The sequence below is a fragment of the Bombus pascuorum genome, unplaced genomic scaffold (genome assembly GCF_905332965.1).
Source record: "Bombus pascuorum unplaced genomic scaffold, iyBomPasc1.1, whole genome shotgun sequence".
NCBI classification, from domain to species: Eukaryota; Metazoa; Arthropoda; class Insecta; order Hymenoptera; family Apidae; genus Bombus; species Bombus pascuorum.
Window position 1 is genome coordinate 83072 of NW_026869770.1, and position 21010 is coordinate 104081.

The following is a 21010-nucleotide window of genomic DNA, read 5'->3' on the forward strand; positions in this document are numbered from 1 at the left end:
GGGCGACTCATCGGGGGGAGCCAAGCCTCCCAATCAACTACAGAACCCCGCATCGCGTCAAACGAAACAGCATCAAGCAATACTGGAATTCCGTTCAACGCTACCTCTTGGATCAAGCTGGTCCACTACATTCCAGGACCGAGACGGTCCACGATCATCCAAGGACACTTCCTGGGTCAATAATCACAACCGCAAGTTTCCGTACAACCACAAGGATCACGACGGTCGAGACTCCGACTCCTGAACAGGACATAAACAACATACTTGTCAAATTATCATAACTCTGTTATTTTTCCAGATATAATCTGGACTCTCCGAATGGAACAGCATCCATTCATCAGCCTCGGAATCAACCACTGCAAACCATTTTATGTCAACGAGCAACGGGATCGCAACCGCCACAAAATCCAGAGTCATCGCTCTTCGACAGGGATGCTCCATCCAACTGTCTCCAGCTAGCATCAAGCGGATGGTACCACTACCGAGCAGATCGACACCAGATGACTCCGACCTGATCAGCAGCAACGCGATCTAATGCGAGATCCACCTCATCTAATCAATCACATCATTTTGATCGGTACCCTCTCAACGGGGGGAGGATGTTACGTCGACCGACTCTCTACCTGAGCCGGACCTCACATCGCGGACGGATGGCAGCCAGATGCCCGCACATCCTTATCGCATACTCTTGAAAACACTCGCAGCCTGACTATAAATCTCAGAAAACTCTGGCGAAAGTCTTTCATCGCAAACAAGGACTTTTCCAAGAAAGCGTTTTCTAAGGTTTCTGGTTAACGTCTAGAAAACACGTGAACGCTAAGTGTTCACACGTGCGATGCCTCCTACTCCCAACTTTCCATCGAGGGTGGCTAATACCCTTCCTAGTCTATCGATAGTCTTACTAACCAATAGAAACAATTTCTATTACCCTCACTTCTCCAACCAAAAACTGTCATCAACAAATCAGATGATTCCGTGCGTTAGACACACCCTTCCTTAGCTCACCTCCGACACAGCATCGTCACGATCAAGTCAGTTCGTCTTCGTCCTCAAATCAGTCACTACGTCTACAACTATCGCTCAGTCCAACAAACTCACTGAGAAGCACCGTAAATTCGCAATCTAACATTCGAACCGATCAGTCGCAGTCGAAAACTCTCTGTACGGTCGCGTCCAAATTAATCACATTGTATAATATCTCACTCGAACACTCTAGTGGTAACCTCCGACACCATCTAAACCGATCTCTTATATACATTGTAAGTGATTCTGATATAAATATATATATTTATTCTACAATAGTAGAATAAGTTGCACTCATTGAATCATCCCGGTTATCCTAAACGAAACGCGGGGAGCGACCATTTCGCGGCGTCGATTAACCGAATCGTAGCGAGAATTTACGACTCTCGCTGACGCGTTTCCTCGCGACCGCGTCTCTCCGCGAACGGTCGCACCACATCCATTTTTATTTAAATTTATTGTTTGCAATACATCTTAGTGAAAAACTTTTTATTAGTCTATTTGTAATAAAAAAATTTTCCCTCTTATAAATCGATTTTCAATTGACAACAAAATATTAATAAGAACGATTATTAATAACGAACGATTAAAATTACATTCATAATGTAAAATATTGTACAAATATTACATATTTTGAATGTGTAACAGTTTGAATATTATATTTTGCATAGGCATATAGCGTCTTTGAAATTATTTGAACGCTCGCCATTGAAACATTAAAGAATAAAAATATATGAGATAGATTTTATATTTCAAGGTAATATGATAACTGTATTAGGATATAAGTATCAGGATTGCGTATGTAGAATTTGAATTGGACAATATTTGTAAAAGTTGGAGAATACTCATTACAGAAACACGCAAAAAGAGAATCACAAAATAATCGGACGCTTCGAAATGAGCGATATTTACATTGAATTTACGCAGTAAATATTAATACTAACGAACTTAATTTGCGCTAAGACGTCATTTACTGATTTTAATGTTATAATCAGTTACGATTAATAGAGTGCAGACATGAACTCGAAGAGATCTGAAATACAAAAGTCCGAGCGTGAAGTAATATTAAAACTGCATAAAGATGGAAATCTTACAGAGAGATAGCCGATCTCTTTAAGAGATGTAAATCGAATATAATACAATCCATTATATTATAAAAAAATGGAATAATGCTGAAAATGCTAAAAATACATAATCTTCACTTTCGACAGGATATAGATCCGAAACATTGAACCTGAGTTGTGAAAAAATGGATACTGTACAACACACGCCATCACAGAGCCAATATATAAACCCAATATGATATTTATGGGATGGAATAGGTAGAAGACAAAATAATTGTAAAATAAGTAAGGAAACGATATGAAAACAGATAATTACTTAAATATGGAATAACATTGACATAAATGTCACAATGTCCTAGAGATGTTATTCGAGGCAAAAGCGATCGAACTAAATATTAAAATGAGGTAAGAAATAGAAATAGAGAAACTTTTATAACTCTGTTTTTGCGTGTTACTGTAACGAGTATTCTCTAACTTTTACAAATATTATCCAATTCAAATTTTACACGCATAATGTTGATATCTGTATCTTACTGTAGTTATGAGAATACTTTGAAATATCAAGAGCATCAGACACACACACACACACATATATATGTCTTTAATATTTCAGTAGCGAGCTTTCGAATACTTTCGTGTGCCGTTGTACATAACACATACATGTATTTCATATATTTTACTATACTACAACCATATAAAAATTCGGAGTATAATAATCGTTATTTTCGGTATTAAAATCGTTATTAAACATTTATTTAATTAAACTTCAAATTGAAATACAACCATGGAAAATTAACAAGATAATCACATCTAGATTTTACAAGTATGTCACAAGGTAACTTCTGCGCAATGATCGGGCACATGTTCCACCTGTAATCCTAGAGCGTAGCCAATCAGCAAGCAGCACCACTCCTTTGTCTTCACTATTATAATAGACATCGGTGCTGTTCAATCGTCTTTCGTATTCGAGCCAAGGTAGAATGTACATGGTATAAAAATTTACTGAACGTTATAACTTGTTAATTTACCAAACATTACTTGGTAATGAGTATTAAGTGGAGAATTGAATTTGATTAGAAACTCGAGCTGCAAAGTTTCTATATAAAGAGATTTAACGAAGGTAAATATTTTGTACATACAATTTTATAAAATGAAAAGATTCGTATACATATTAGTTTTGTATAAATAATTTTAACCTAAAAATTTGTTCCAGGATGAATGGGGTAGTACAGTAACCGGATAGGAAATTATTCTACATGTAAAAGTAAGTCGTAATAACAAATACAGTTTTCTTCTTTTGTTTTTTGTATTTTCAATACATTGTTGATTTTCATATACATAACCATCTTTCCTTTAAAGAAAAATTTACTTTCTCCTAATCCTAGCTATATGTCCATATATATATATATATATATATATATATATATATATATATATATATATATATATATATATATATATATATATATATATATATATATATGTCCTGTATATGTGTGTATGTGATTTACTTTGTTATTACTTGGAATGTGTCTGTTTTTGTAAATATAGCTACGCCCTAGATATATCTTCATTGAATTTCATTTATTTCATTCTTATTTCTCTATTTTCTTCCTTTTTGCTCTATATTAATATTTTTAGCTTATCTATCTTTTCAAGGAGGTTTTGCATACAATAACTTTAAAATATGCCGCCTTTACCATGTAAATGTATTAAGTTTCCTGACCTTCTCATTACATTGTCTGCAAAATACACATCTATAAAGTATTGAGTCCAATAATAGTGTGCTTTCCTTTCACCATTATTACTGTTATATTAATCTCCGGCACTAGAAATATTGTAGTCGCAGAATTTGTTAGTTTCGAATCATGCTTGATCCTCTGGCAGTATATTGTTATAACACTTCTAGAATGTTATACCACAATACTTGGTTAATAGCTTAAAAGTATCTCTTCCTTCTGTAGAACTGTATTCAAGAGTTGCAAGATTATTCTCTTCGTATTTTCCATTAAAGATTTAAGTATTCGTTGTGTAAAACTATAATTCGAACTTAACAGTGTTAAAAGCCATTTTGAAACGTCCACATATTTAAAAGAACCAAAAACAGAAAGAGGTTATATTTGTACTTAACAAAAGAGGTTGTATTTATACTTAACGACGAATATAACAGAATAGCGATATTGGTTTCGTTATTACAGGATATCCTACGTAAAATCGGTTATTGAAACTTCGCTCATTTAAGGAATGTTTTAGATTCTATTTCCGTATTATACAGATTTACACTTGGTAGCGTGCAGTGCAATATCGCTTTCAGAACATCGCCTTCTTGCAAACATTTTTTGTGTTTTTTGGTAGTACGCGATGAATAAAGACGAAATATAACGATTTTATGTTTAGGAATCCATTGGTTCAAAAGCATGCATTGGTTGTGTATTTTTGAAGTCTGACATAACTTGCATAAAGGTTAGTTACTAGTTACTAAAGTTTAGTTTAACGTGAGAAAGATTTAGCCGGTACACTGTTTTGTTTATTTAATTACATGCAGTGTTTAACGTATCGTAATATTGTTTTAAGACGGTTATATTAGTAACGTTTATATAGGCAAAGTTCAATGTACACTATCGAAAGTATTTTTAATAATATCTCGCAAATTACCTTCAAAGACTTCCACTTTACTGATTTCGATGATTTCTGAATATGTTATAGAAATTAACTTTTTGTATAACTTTTGTCTATATATATAATTGCCATTTTGCCATAGTTTCCCAAATATGCGCAAAAAGTTGTCGATACCGCTACAGTGAATTCTGCCTATAATTGTGCGTCTGTGACAACGTACGCGTCGGAATTAGTTGCCGGCAGCCTTATGGCGACAGGTATAATGACCTAAATGAAATCTAACTCTTATCTTTTGTTTATAGTATATTTCTACACACACAATTACACGCGATCGCACACACACACAAAAGTAACTTATACATACCAACCGTTTAAGAGAAATAATTAAAAATAAAGAATATCTAACGAAATACTAAAGAATTATACCGGAGGCATAACTTTTACTTTGTAACAAAGTAATAAAATGCCTCAAATTTTTGTGATATAAAATTTTGCATTTTTCTGATGTTTCTTGAAGCATATGTAATAAATCAGTCGTTTTGGTATTCATAGATTTTCTATATTATACTCTAACATACTTCAATACATTTTTCTATATAATTGTACACTTACTCAAAATATAGAGCTTAAAAGACAAAATTATGCTGGTGACCCAACATCTTTGTAATCGACTTTATACAGTGCTGGACAAAAGTATTGGCACAGCAAGATTGTTATGATACAAATGCTTATAACTATTAAACAAATTGATTTAAACAAAAAACTTTTTGACGTATTTATTTATTATCTATCCTAGTTTATTACATAACAAGAGCAACAATATAAATAAAATAATACGCAAAATAATAACAAAAATATATTTTTTGAACATTTTATGGGTGGACAAAAGTATTGGCACAGTAGAATATTTACGCTTATAACTAATTACATAATAAACTTCTAATATTTTGTTGGCAGTCCTTTTCTTTTAAGGACTTCCTTTAATCTTCTGGGCATCGAGTGGACTAATTTTTTAGTGAATTCAGGTACAATATTGCTCCATTCCTGCAGAAGAACTTTCTTCAGTTCAGACTTGCTTGTGATATTATGTTTCCTAATTCTTTTTTCCAATTCGTTCCACACGTGCTCAATGGGATTCATATCGGGACTTTGAGGTGGTGTGTTTAATGTGTGGGCAGTATTATATATTATCCACTGACGAACAATATACGCCATATGTTTAGGATCTCGATCCTGCTGAAAATAGAAATCCCTGGGGAGGTTTAATTTTTGAGTACTTTTCAAAAGATTTTGCTTGAGTATATTTAAATATACATATTTATCCTTTATCTCATCAATGAATATAAGTTCTCCTACACCCGATGATGCCATACATCCCCACACCATTAAACCACCACCCCCATGTTTCATGGTGGCTTGCAGATTCAGTTCGTCCATCTCTGTGTTGGGTTTTCGCCATACTAATATTCTGCCGTCAGATTTAAAAATATTAAACTTACTTTCATCTGAAAACATGATCTTTTCCCAAAAATCAGTATCTTTCGTAACAAACTCTTTCGCGAATTCCACTCTTTTCTTTTGGTTTATTTTACTGATGTAGGGCTTTCTTCGTGCTGCACGGGCAGAATAACCGGCATCCTTCAATACCCTACGTACAGTTTTGGTACTTACTTCTTTTTCACACTCAGCTTTTAACATCGAAGCAATTTCAGTCGAATTAGTTTTTGGATCCTTCTTTACAATATTTACGATTTTCCTTTTTTCTCGAATTGTTACCTTAGAAGGGCGACCACTCCTAATTTGATTCTCTAGATTTTCTTCACTTTTAAAGCGTTTTATGACTGAACGCACAGTAAAACGACTTCTGTTTATGATTTGTGCAATTTAAACACACCACCTCAAAGTCCCGATATGAATCCCATTGAGCACGTGTGGAACGAATTGGAAAAAAGAATTAGGAAACATAATATCACAAGCAAGTCTGAACTGAAGAAAATTCTTCTGCAGGAATGGAGCAATATTGTACCTGAATTCACTAAAAAATTAGTCCACTCGATGCCCAGAAGATTAAAGGAAGTCCTTAAAAGAAAAGGACTGCCAACAAAATATTAGAAGTTTATTATGTAATTAGTTATAAGCGTAAATATTCTACTGTGCCAATACTTTTGTCCACCCATAAAATGTTCAAAAAATATATTTTTGTTATTATTTTGCGTATTATTTTATTTATATTGTTGCTCTTGTTATGTAATAAACTAGGATAGATAATAAATAAATACGTCAAAAAGTTTTTTGTTTAAATCAATTTGTTTAATAGTTATAAGCATTTGTATCATAACAATCTTGCTGTGCCAATACTTTTGTCCAGCACTGTATATGTCATCTTCACATAAAATTAAGAGAAAAGGGAGACATTCAATGGACACTTCAGTTCAAACAGAAAAAATTAGATGAAAAATCTCGCATTTATGCCCCTGACATGAAGAGGACGATATTTTCTTCTCACTTTTTAATCATATTATTTGATTTTTGTCAATGAACACTTACGCATCCTTTCACATGCAAATCTTCCCTTATTTCTGTTTCTTTTAATATTAGTTTTCTTCAAGCTCTTACTTCGACATTTACTTCATTCTTCTAATTGACTATAATATTTTAGGAAATTATTTGAAGAGTCTACTGATTGAAACTGATTTCTGAGCAAGTCAAGGCTTCATAAATTCTTCGCCATGCTGTTGTCACGACCGGCTCACTTTAAAATCGGAGATAAAGATGTGGCGGCACTCGGCGACAATGTATATCGCTGAAGTGCCTAATGAACCATCAACATCACAACGGTCCTTCCACCGAAGGCTCTAGAAGAAAGAGCGCGTGGCAACGGCCGCGGACGCCTGGCAAATGCGTGGACGGTGGGGATGTTGAGGGATAACAAAAGAAAGCGATCGGATCCGATCGAAAGTAAAAAATCATAAGAGCTTCAGTCTTAAAAGGTCACGCTTAGAGCTCGGAAGTAGATTGTAAAACCAAGTGTTAGAAGAAAAATAAAGTTTCTTTTTTTTATTCTTTTTTGTTGTTCTTTTGCATAATTTTACGTGACACTAGCAACGTTACCCTGAGACTGAAACAACTGCCTAAACCAACGTCGGACGTGTACCGCTTATGGTCTTTCCTCGACGCATTCCTTTGTATATGCGCTTTCGAAGACCTTAGGCGGTTGAGAAACCGAAGACCAGATGTAGAGTTTTCTCAGAAGTGACGATCACTTCAACACTAATTAATTTTAAAATGATACTTAATTATCGATAGATAGTGCATTTTATGTTTATAAACGTGAAAAAAACAATTTTCGTTTCACCGAACTATGGTTATCCCACAATATATGTATCATTAATATATTATAAGGAACTATTCGAATATACGTACAAAATCGTTTTTATGCGTATTTTTACATACAACTTTTATTTACTTTAAATTATTCCAAATTTGAGGATAAAATTATGCAGACTATATACACAGAAGAAAGGGGATTAATTTTACCATATACTTCATTTGAAAGAAAGTTGCGTGAACTTCTCATGACGTAAAGTGTAAAAATTTAATAGAATGTAGATACAGTTTTCTATTATCGTTACAGATAAGAAATTTGTTAAACACTGATAAAGTTAAAGCCATTAATAGTGGTTGCAGCAAAGATTTGTTATTAATTCAAGATGAATAGGTTTCAAACAAAAAATTCCAGTTACTACTTATAGATTTGATTTTATAAAAAAAACAAGAAATTAAAAATTTTATAAAAAAGTTTATTCGCATTAAAAATATTATATTTTATCGCATATCAGAATTTTAGATCTTACGTTTAAAATAGTTTTTTTTTACCTTTTTTTGCTTGTAAAGTTATTACATTAATAAAAATGTCAGGATCGGGTTAACTGAATTGATCGTGTAGTGAAATATCGATCCAAATATCTTGGAATCATTAAAAAAAATGCTTTTTTTATTGTGAAAAAATGGTACTTTATTACCGTTAATCATTTAACTGTAATATTGGCTATAATATTTAACAATAATATTTCTAGTACATCAACATTAATATACGTTCTAAATAATATGTGAAGAAATTTGAGGTTAGGTTGGAAGATATCTACACCGGAAATGACGCCTGCAAAATGGCGCACGTGATTGGTTAGAAATTAACCGCAGAACATCTTCATACGCTATTGATTATTTCCTGTAAATGAGGAATTTTAATATAATGTACAAAGTATATAAGATTTTGCATTAAAATTGTCGCAAATATTTTTAAAAATTAATTGGATTGTAGTATTTTTCAAAAATTATAATAATGTAAGATTCTATATGGAATTACTTTCTATCGTTCGCGCATAAGACCAGTACGTAACGACAAGCTTGAGGGTATATAAAGCCACCATCAGACGCGCAACGTAGGCATTTGTCGAGTCGTCTGCAAGCGGAGAGGATCTTATTTTGCTCGACAGTTTCAAACATTTTGTGTGTTGTGTGAACCTGTTCTATCTTGTTCTACAACAATCACGAGCCATATACAGGTTAGTGTACTTATTATTATAATTTATTCATTAATTAGGTGAAATAGTTTAGGAAACAATAAGAAAACGTGAATATCGTAACATCGACACTGTGTTAACCTCGAAAAAGAGGACATTTGCATTCCTGCAAATTAAGAAAACTACGAAGCCGTCGTCATGGCAAAGTCTAAGAAGAGAGTTTGTGATATTGACGCCAAGCCAAGTAGTACTAAACGATTAGCATCTTGGATCAGAAGAATCCGCAGTAAAAAATCAAGGTATTGCCGAAATCGCAGACGCGATTTACGGATTGAAGCAATGCTGACGTGTGCTCTCTTCAAAGCTGAAAATGAATTACGCATCAAGCAATCATCTAAAGCTTTAAAATTGCAGAAACTTAAAGAAAAATTATTGAAGAAGGAAAATTGTATAAATTACGAACGCTGCGATGATGAAGGCACGTCTCAGCAGAGCAATCCCTGGAAAGAGCCTGATTTGTGTCCTGAATTGAGAAGTTTAGACGATTTCATGTCTAAGCTATCAGAAGTAAAAGTACCAGTACGACGCTGAAGTAGTGGGAAAAATGCAAACCTTCAGGTTATGAAGACCGGCCGACGCCCAAGACGCGTTGAGTGCACTCGTTCCCGTCCGATCACGAAAGTTAAGCAACGCCGGGCACGGATAGTACTAAGATCGGTGACCGCTTGGGAACTCCGCGTGGTGTTGGTTTTTTTCAGAAGGAGATCAGCCCAGTATTTGAACTGTCTAAGAAGATGACGCGAGCAGTAACTGCCCGAAGAGGAAGATACAGCGGGGCATGAAAGGAACAACCCTGATGACTGCCGCCTGGTATTACCGGGGTTGTCTGCCCTCAAAGCAGAGGAAGAAGGAGGAGTGGTTTTTTTAGTGGGTATGGCAACAACATCCGCGCGAGTCCCACATAACCCAGTGATTCGGGTCACTGGGCATGCGTAACAGCATTTTCCCCTCCTCATGCAAAAAAAAAAAGGTTATGAAGACCTGGAAGCTTATGTGACTACTTTTACAAGAGGATAATTTCTCGCAACGTTTTATCCACCAAATGCATAGAGATTTCAACAACAACTATATGCAATCTGGAGCGATTATGGAGCACCGTGTATCACGTCGGTGCTGCAGGAATAGAAATCGCATTACTATTCTGATGTATATAAGGATTTTTTTAATTTACAGCTTCACCGTTTGAGATGACATTTGGACAGACGGAGGGAGGGAGTTGGTGTTGTCAACGATGCTGAAGCGTACTACACGATTGGGGACCCCATGTTCTCTAGTCTCTGCACCTTTCATTGGTTTGGTTTGTAACTGTATCGTGACTGATGCATTCGGGACCTTTACAATTTTTTGTGGTAATACAATTTTGTAGTAATATAATTTTGTAGTAATATAATTTTGTAGTAATATAATTTTGTAGAAGTATAATTTTGTAGTAATATAATTTTGTAGTAATATAATTTTGTAGTAATATAATTTTGTAGTAATATAATTTTGTAGTAATATAATTTTGTAGTAATATAATTTTGTAGTAATATAATTTTGTAGTAATATAATTTTGTAGAAGTATAATTTTGTAGTAATATAATTTTGTAGTAATATAATTTTGTAGTAATATAATTTTGTAGTAATATAATTTTGTAGTAATATAATTTTGTAGTAATATAATTTTGTAGTAATATAATTTTGTAGTAATATAATTTTGTAGAAGTATAATTTTGTAGTAATATAATTTTGTAGTAATATAATTTTGTAGTAATATAATTTTGTAGTAATATAATTTTGTAGTAATATAATTTTGTAGTAATATAATTTTGTAGTAATATAATTTTGTAGTAATATAATTTTGTAGTAATATAATTTTGTAGTATTAATGAGCGTTCGAAATATATTTGAAGAATGTTTGATTCGATATTTTTTATTTTCAAAAGTATGGCAATTTACACAAAACATTACGTATTTTGTATGTCTTAGCGTTTAAAGAAAATTTGTATTGCATGGTAACTTATAGATTTAATAGTACCGTTTCGAATATTCTCTCCATTATTCTGAACGTCGAGATTTTGTATATATTTCCTTAATGTTAATTAACAGTTTTGTAGACTTTTGAATAAATAAAAAGGAATTGATAAAATTTGGAAAATGTCTACAATTTTCCTGCGATCTTCTAATTCGCCATATTAGTCCTTTTCAGTCCAGCATACTACACATAACAAAATTCTGTCGCAGGCAAGAGATCCGCACATGTGTCCAGGCTGTTGGCCGTCATCGGCGACATTATTTCGCCTGTCTGTGTATGAGATAAGGAGTGACGACAGACGATTGGTAGGGGATAAACAAAGGGGAAAATTGTTTGTTTTTAGCAAATCGTGCATGAAGTTTTCTGACTGACGATGAGTCGCACCATAATCACTTTGTACATAAACGTCTCATCACTCCGTGTTTCCGTATCTTGAACATCCAAGCATCAACTAATTCCAAAATCGTCTGACGCGCGATACACATAGGCTTATTGTGACAAGCTACAGCAAATTATAGCAAGTTTTATTTGGTGAGCTCTAATCTCTTTTGTTCGTTACCTGTGCACATGTGTTTTCTCAGGTCCAGAAAAGTTTTTTCAACGCTTGTACCACCAAGTTGTATGTGAGTTACTCTGGCTTGTCAATATGCCTTGTTCAAAGTTGAGAGCTGGATACTGTCACAGCTCTCTATCTTCCCATGTAATTATGATAATAGGAGCTTTATGAGGTATGGAGTAAATTGAATGCGTCTTTGTTGAATCTAGATGATCCAGAATGGCGAATTGTTACAAGTAGAACAACTAATCAAAGTAATAGACATACACATATATGAAATATGTTTCATATGGATAGGAAATTACTTTGAAATTTGACAAGCATTGCAATAAATATGTTGGTTCGGAAGTAATATTACTAGATACTTATTTTTACAGATTGCAATATTCTCTTCACTAATTCATAGATTGATCTTAGAACAAATGAAGAACTTTACATGTTATTGGATTAACAAATAAAATGTATTGTTCCTCACAAATTGTATGCAGAGGAGTAATGAAAATAAAAGACAGGTGTATATTACAGTTCAAGTGACGCGAGAGACTGAAATACTATTTATACAAATTGCGGATGGATGGATACTGTGAAAAATCTTTCACATACTGATTGTAGGAAAGCAGAGATGGAAAATGAAGCAACGTATTTTAAAATTGAATCCCTAAGTATAGCATGTAGATAATATTTTGAGTGTTGATGGAGGACAAAATTATGCACATTCCTTTTTCAATTCCAAGGAATTGCATCATCGATGAGTCGGTTGTCAAAACATGATGGAAATAGCTCATTGTTAATTGAACAAGTTTGATATAATTACACAACCTAAAGATTTAACTTGAAATTTGATCGAAGAAATTTACTTTTACTTATACGTGATGTCAAGTGCGGTATTAAGTATCATGCTTTCATAACTATTGTTTTAAATATTTTTGTGTTGAAATATTGTCGTTTCGGTGTCTGTTCTGTACTACAGGAGTACCCGAAATAATTTTACTCGTCGTGTACAGTTAAACAACTACAGGTAGTTGATTCTATTCCTGGAACGCGTTGGATTCGTGTTTACGTGGTACGTTGATTAGAATGATTTAGAGGTGGTTTACTGATGCCAAGCAAGGTAGATATCATTTCCGAACTACCACTGGAGGTTTCGCACTTGTTACTTCGAAAATTGGATCCCTCCTCCCTGCAGAGCGCCGCGCTTGTCTCGCGCAAATGGTTGAACATATGCAGATCCGACAAGTGTCTTCGGCGGACAGCAAGAAATCACATTCGGCGTACGAGAAAGGGGTTCAGGATGGGGTTCCTCGGAACCACAGCCGCTAAAGCTGCCGAACAACAATCAAGGAGTAGAGTACGAGGTGCGAGGAACCTACGACACGAAGTAGGCTTATCCACTGCTCGTACGACGGTCATCATTGGAAGGTTACGTGGTCCTCCGAAAATTTCGATGCGAAATCGTCCTATCGATGTTGAACCGCTAAAATGTATTAGACTGTAATTGATAGTATGTACCTTAATTCGACAGTTTGATTTTGCGAGAACATGAAACTGCCTTGTCCTACGAAAATGATTCAGAACTGTAGCGCAAAGCTTGAAATAAAATGGTGCCATTGAGACGGCAATTTGTTTCAGCCGCGGCAGTTTTCTACAGAAATATCGACAATGTAACTCACATTGACGCTTAGTCGTGTACCGCGTTACACTCTATCTGTGGACTAGAAAGGGTCTTGGCCGCCTTCGTGAGAAAGCCGTACCGTCTTTCGTGTTAACGGTGCACTCGCTCTGACAAGTGGATTTCAGGACGGGCGGCGAAGTTTCCTTCGAAGAGCTTGCCCACTTCATTACATAAGAGCATCGGGCGATACGAGGACGACGAGAACGTCGGTCGTGCCGCCCTTCAGAAGCTGTACCAGCCTCACCATGCGCTTTATCCGACGAGAGGCTCCCTCCCACTGACACCGTGAAATAAGTGTCGTAGCTTGGGGGCAATTATCCGCGTCCTCTCCGCTCATACCCGTCCGGAGATACCGTCCGTACCAGGCGCTACGTCACGGGAGGCTATCCTCGTCGTCCTGCATCTCCCCGCATGTTTATAGACTGACGGAGCGTCATACTCGATTTTGTGATGGCGTGAACGTTATTCAAATATGTAATAACGTTACCAAACCCACTATAACTATAAATTACTTTCCCACAGAACTTCGACTCATTCTATATCTTGGATAGTTCACAAGTACGTATGCGCGAGATATATATTTCATTATAGAAGCCCTGAATCAAGTATTGAATTTAAGAGGTAATGGTTTGTAGCCTTAAGTACTGAAACTTATTCTATAATGGGAGCAACTGCCACAAATAGGAATCTAATCATTCTAACTAAAGACAAATTCTATCGACGAAATATTTAGTATGTAATTATAATATAAATTATACAATCATATAGTATAGTTTAATGTCATCATTAATTTCTATATTCATACAATACCGCATATCATTTGCAAATGTATATTTTATACCAAGTAGTTTATACACTCGGAAGACAAACTTATTAATTCCATCTTCCGATATTACCTGTACTTATATAGAAATATAATACTAAATACTAAAATATATCATAAGTATTTCATATTTGAAACAACAGTAAACCGAACGGAATTAATCTGTTTGACTTCTATGCGGCTCAAGTCACGTATCAATATATGTACATTATTCTGTAGTTTTAATATTTTAAGCGTGCATTGTGCACAGGACAATTGTCTTCAATAAATTTTGCAAATCTGTTTATAGTAAGTGAGGGATCATTAGGCCAAAGAAAAATAAGGCGACTTTTAAAAGATGCAATGAAACTTGCTTCTGCTGAACATGGACTATGAAGGTCGAACATCTTCCCGTTTATTTTGCAATTAAATACATACGTAATTGAATGTGGTTTACTGGCATACCGATTCCAAGGATTTACCGTGCTTCTTAGAAATATTACACTTTGTGGTATGAAATATAATTTGTCCTTGTTATAACCATTAACATCTAGAGCCTTTTCTGGAATTTCTTATACTAAGGCATCGCAATTATTTTTCATTTTACGCTGTGTTGCTCGCAAGTTCTCATATATATATGAACCAACTGGAAATAATTCTTTGGCACGTATTCGAGTACAATTGCTTCCTTCTGGTTCCCACAAAGCTTCGCAGAACAACTTCGTATCCTCGTTCCTTTAAAAAAAAGTCACACGTTAGTATTACATAAAAGTACCCCTTCAAAAGACATTTCATTTCTGGAAATCTATACGTTTATTATTGAATTCAATAAGATTCACTTGCTTACCTGCTCCTCGAATATTTTGTACTATTGTCACCTCCTCCTCCTAAATAGGATGCATCTATAATATGCAATGCAGGTACTTTTTGCTGATGTATAAACTCCTTAGTCATACCATATACAACTTCTGCGTATACATGTATATTTGGTGGTAATTTTATGCCAATGTCATCGTCTCGAACCCAAGAATTCTTTATATATCTATATACGTTATTCCTTCCCATGCCCATATAAAATGTAGCGTTATTCTTGTCATCATGGGGCCTTGGCTTTGTACAACATGGAATACAAAACCAGTCATTTGGTGAACAATAATGCATTTTGAATGTTAAATTCCATCAATTGTGCTTGACTAATGGTAAGGAATGAAGTATCTTTCAAAAGAGTATTCTATTTATCTTTTGGTTTCATGTGTCTTGGGGTTGTTCTAGTTTCATCAGGAAGTTTCCAATACTCCTGACATTGTTTGCGCACATCAGCTTGTTTTGTCTCAACAAGAGTATTATCCTCGCAAAATGCAGCCTGTTATCTGTTTTCTGCTCAAATCTTTGTTAGAAGCACGTAGATATTGAACAAATTGTTTCTCGCTTTTTAATTCATTATATGATACTAATTGTAAAACGTTGTCATTTCCACCACCTTTTAAAAGCAGACGATTAACATGCTTCAGATATTCCACAACATCTTGTGTCCCACATCGTTTCGTCTAACATATTAAGTAACGTTCTGAACTTGCTGGACCAGAAGAGTTTGGTGTAAAAATACAAACTTCTTCAAAGCAGCGATACATTAAATTAACTAAACCAGCACTAAAGGGTGTAAGATGGTCAAATAATTTTGTCACAAAATAACCACCCTCTTACAATCATCAATGCTATTACACATTGACAAAGATACAGTTGTTTTGAAAGAATTTCTTGTACATTATCTTGTCCTTCTACAGAAAATCCCCCATCAGACATCATAAAATGTACTCCTTTGCCATGGGTATGCTGCTTTATAAGATTCGTAAATGCCTCTTGATTATCTGGGTCAAAAACATCACCATTTTCTTTTAGTCCATATTATGGATGAAATGTTTCACAAGGACCCGCATTAAAATCTGCTAATTTGAAATCATTTTCATTCTTTAAAGTAAGACCAAATCCTTTAGCACGTCGTTTCTTTCGCCATAGAACATATTCACTAAAACCACCTGGTCCAGCACAAACATCTGCAAACTATAGCAGCTCATTCTCCCCCAAACCTTCTGGTTTAATAAACATAAAGTTACATGCCCTATATATATTCGCCATTTTAACAGCAGCACGACTTAAGAATAATGCACCACGAATTGATTCATAAGAATTACAACGTGTCCTTGCTCGACGCACTTCAACGTTATCCAAATGACCGAGTACTGTTTTTGCATTGATAATATTTTGCACTCTATCTTCACAACGGAAATCAATTTCATCATCTATGATCAACTTTTTAGGTCCCTGATGTAACCAGTCCTGCATTTCTTCCAACGTAGGCGTATTGGAATTTGGATTCCTTACTCATTTCATGACTTCCACACACATTATTACTTCCTCTTCAGGATTCCATTTATGACCTGAAGCTTCATGTCCAGAAACAGGTTGCTGTCTACGACCATGCTGTTTAGGTGCTTGAACTGGCTCTGAACGGCCTTGTTTATCTTTTCCAAGACCGTAGCCTTCTTTATTTTTTTACTGCCCCGTCATCTATATTAACCCGACAGCACAGGATAATACTTGAATTCGTTCTTCCCCAAATGTAGAATTTATGTACGTCAACAATATATATATAATGTACAACAATTTATTATAATTTATAATACAGTTTATATTAACATGTAAATTACATTAATTTTCTGACGAACGGAATTTGAGAAAGGTAAAGATGGCGACCAGTGCCGCCGATGCGGTAATAACCCTACATCCGGTTGACGGCAACACGCAAAGGCGTCCCCACACAATGACGCCCACGTTTCAAATACTTTGTAGAAATTTTAACGTTTCAGTGGAAAACTTGTCGTTCTTATAATATCCATCTGACAGAGATGTACAATTTATGATAGAATAACACATGTAAATTTCGTAGCTGAGAATTATTGGAAGTTTCTCATTTAATTCATAATAGCAATAATCTTTTCTAACGATATAAGCCATTTATTTATCGTCCTGGTTTGTACTATGACATTTATATTGTAATAGCAATGTGAATATAAGGCAATCTGAACGCAGAAATACTATTTCAAATCATTTCGCCCATATTCCTTAAGTTGTTTATAAATGATTCGTGTATGACGTGTGTTCTTTCTGTCCATACTCCGGCGAAAACATAACTTTTATTTAAACGAAATCAACTGTGTCATAGAATCAATCGCGTAGAGACGATATCGCGACATAGCGCTTCAGCGAGAGTCGTAAATTCCCGTTACGGTATTTATATACTTATATATATTTAATTTAGTCCAAATATATTTGACTGGTTACAGCAGGAATCGGTCTTGTTATTTTATGATATTGATCGTCACACAGTCCGCCATATTGGTGACTCCGACGTGATCTGAAACGAAGCATGACAAACGCTAACGACGGTATAAAAGGCACGCATAGTGTTTCGATGACTTCGCCTCCGTTGCAACCCGCGAACATTACCGTACGGTTCGCCTTATCAGAGACGCAAATCGACGCTGCGTATATCACGTACGACAAGCTAATATTCGCGACCTTCGCTAAATGTCTCGGCGATCAACTCCTCAAGCAAATTGGGGGCGACACGACGGACCCTCCTGCCACCGGGCTGTATGCGAAACTAAATGCCGGAATCATCCGCGTTCTTACGGACTCCGATAGCAATAGGGTATAGAAGTTGGTTGAAAGCGTAGAGATGGGCGATATGAAGCTGCCTCAATTCTATCAGCACTTAAGAGAACTCGCTGGCCCCTCCACGTCAGATAATTTCGTCCTCTCGTTGTGGAGGAATGGACTCTCTGTCCTCATCAGACGCATCCTGGCCGCCGTCGACGACTCAAATCCAGACAAATGGGGGCTCAGGTGAGTGCCGTGAGTGTTAATCATCGCCCACGTCGGCGATGGCGATCGAGAGGTAGAAGTAGCTCGAGGTCGTGAGAGAGAACGTACAACTCCGGCCTGTGCTATTACCGTCAAACATTTCAAGATTGCGGGCAAAAATGCCGATCCCCGTGCATTTGGAAACAGGGAAACAAGAACAGCCGTCCGTAAACGCGGCACAGGTCCTTCCACTAGCTGAAAATATTCCGTGACGATGTATCGACATCTGGCAAACATCTTGTCCGAAGAATAGGATCTTTGTGTAGCCAACCACGGAACAGAAACCGTAGGTAAGGTTACTGTCGAGTGCCGGACCAATTTTAACCGGATTTATTTTGCATAATCTTGTGGAAATATTAAAAGGAAGTATCTACCTTGCTATTTGATATAAAGCGAAACCTCGATACGCGATATTCTCCCTATTTGCGCAGCCTACAGCGCACATCTGTCGGTTTATACAATATGAACACTGGTTCCATTCAACTCAACGTATGTCTGCTGCTATTGGAGGTATATCGAAAGGTATGTAGGCCACGCAACAGGAGGAGGTACGTAGGTAAGTGAGGGCAATAGATGTTGCTTATAATTGGATAATAAGAAGATTGGTGGACTAAAAAGGGTCTTAGCCGCCGTCGAGAGAAAGCCGTACCGGCTTTCGTGCCAACCGTGCACTCGCTCTGACAAGTGAGTCTCCGGACGGGCGACAATGACTCTATCGAAGAGCTTGCCTACTTCAGGAGGCGACCCATAATGGGCCTTCCGGCAAAGCCACATCGTCCCGGAATTCTCGGGGGTTACCTCCAGCCCCAAGCCTTTGATCGCGGCGTCCGCGCAGGACACCGCCATTTACGCCAGACGGGCGATCGTCATACCAGTGGCAACGTCTCGGCTGCGTAGCATGTCAGCACCGAGTCCGGGGGCATCGGTGCGCGATGTACCGTGTCGTACGCGATGTCCCACAGCAACGGGCCCAGTACCGAACCCAGCGGGACACCACGGCACACCACCCTCCCCATCATCCTTCCGCCCCACTCGGTGTGGACGATGCTACTGACCCGGAGGAAGGCCCAGACTACAACCTGCAGGTAAGCGGGCACCCGATAGAACTCGAGGCCTATCCTGTACCAGGGGTTGCAGTTGATGGCGTTGACCACATCTAGAGACACAGCCAACGCTACGTAACCCTGCCGCACGGCCCCCTCGACGAAGTTGCGGACACGGACTAAGGCATCGGCCGTAGACCGCCCCTCGGGAAGCCAAACTGGCTGTCGTGCAGCCCCGGAGCACGTCGATACAGATGTGACTCGAGTCGGGCAGCCACAATCCTCTCCAACAGCTTGCCAGCCTGATCCAGCAGGCACACAGGCCAGAATGCGGAAGGCGAGTCCCGGCGAGCGGCAAAAGGACCATCCGTCCCTCCTTCCATAGGACAGGGTACTCGCCCCGTGACAGGCATCTGTCAAACAGGGTTCTCAGCCTTGGGGCCAAGACTCCGGTGACCTCCTTCCATACGCGGGCCGGAATCCCGTCGGGAACCGAGGTCTTGCGCTCTCCGATCTTCCCGACAGCTCCGGCCAGCTCATCCTCAGTGATCGCGGATTCCGGGCTACAGCCACTTGCGGTGTCCCGTGGTTCCTTCCCCGGCAGCGGTAGCTCCCGCTCTTCGTTTGTCCTGCCCTCCTCCCCGTTCTCCGCACCCGGGAACAAGGCCCCGACGACTTCCTCCAGGAACTGCGTGTTCATGTTCTCCGTCATAGGGGGCAACCAAGGACGGAGCTTGTTCAGCACTATTCTATACGGGCATCCCCAGGGATCGGAGTCGAGGGTGGCCAGAATCTCATCCCAGGCTCGTCTCTTCGCCTCTTTGATGGCTTGCTGCAGAGTCCTCCGCGCTTCAAGGTAGGTGTCGTACAAAGAAGCCACCGAAGACTCATTCTCTCGTCGCCTACGCCGAGATCTGGCATACCGGTGCAGGGCGCGGATGGAATTCCGGCATCTTCCGCGGTACGGTCACCTTGGCGGGGAAGCCTCGAAGTGCATCCGCCATCTTTTGGGCCAGTCGCGACGCTTTGCTGCTACCGTCCTGGCCCGCGATCTCGAATGTGAGAGCATCCCTAACCGCTCTCCTCTGTATCATCTTTGCGATGCGAAGGTCGGAGAGATTGATCTCCCTCCTGACCATCGATATTGTGTTTCTATATGTAAAACCGCAGCCATCCCTCACGGTGAGCGCAACCCCGGCGTCCTGGGGGAGGGGGCGACGAGAACGGCCACGCATATTTCTTTTACGCGCGTCCCGCTCGCAAGCGTTTCGCCCCTTTTCGCTCCTGTCGTTGTTCTTTACTCCCGTTCCCTACGCGGTTTCTTTCCCCGTGCCTAGGGGGGCTGGAGGCAGGGTGGCCACCTCGGCGAACGTCCTCCCCTTTAGTCACTTACAATTATTGTTGTTGCAATCCACAGTTCCGGATGCCGACATCCCTGTTTGCCGCGATGGCGACTTCCGTTCCACGAATCTCACGTTACTCGATGGCGCGAGGATCGCCTGAAGGAATTGCGCTTCTGGCCTTCTGCCCTTTCGTCTTATTCCTGCCATTCCTCTTCTCGCGTCAGTGATGTAGCCTTCTGTCTCGTCGCTCGACGACTCGGCAGTTGAGCGCGAGGTGCCACTCGCAGGCCGCAGACCGGATGACACGCTTCGTGGCAGTGTCAGCAGCCGGGGGGATCGCATGCTTACGTGCTATCTCACGCCACTA

General features: G+C 38.1%; 2 pseudogenes; one reads left to right on the forward strand and one right to left on the reverse strand.

Moving 5' to 3' along the window:
• Window positions 1-267: 267 nt before the first annotated feature.
• On the reverse strand, window positions 268-20394 carry LOC132915961 (cap-specific mRNA (nucleoside-2'-O-)-methyltransferase 1-like; annotated as a pseudogene).
• On the forward strand, window positions 9861-9979 carry LOC132915963 (5S ribosomal RNA; annotated as a pseudogene).
• Window positions 20395-21010: the final 616 nt, after the last annotated feature.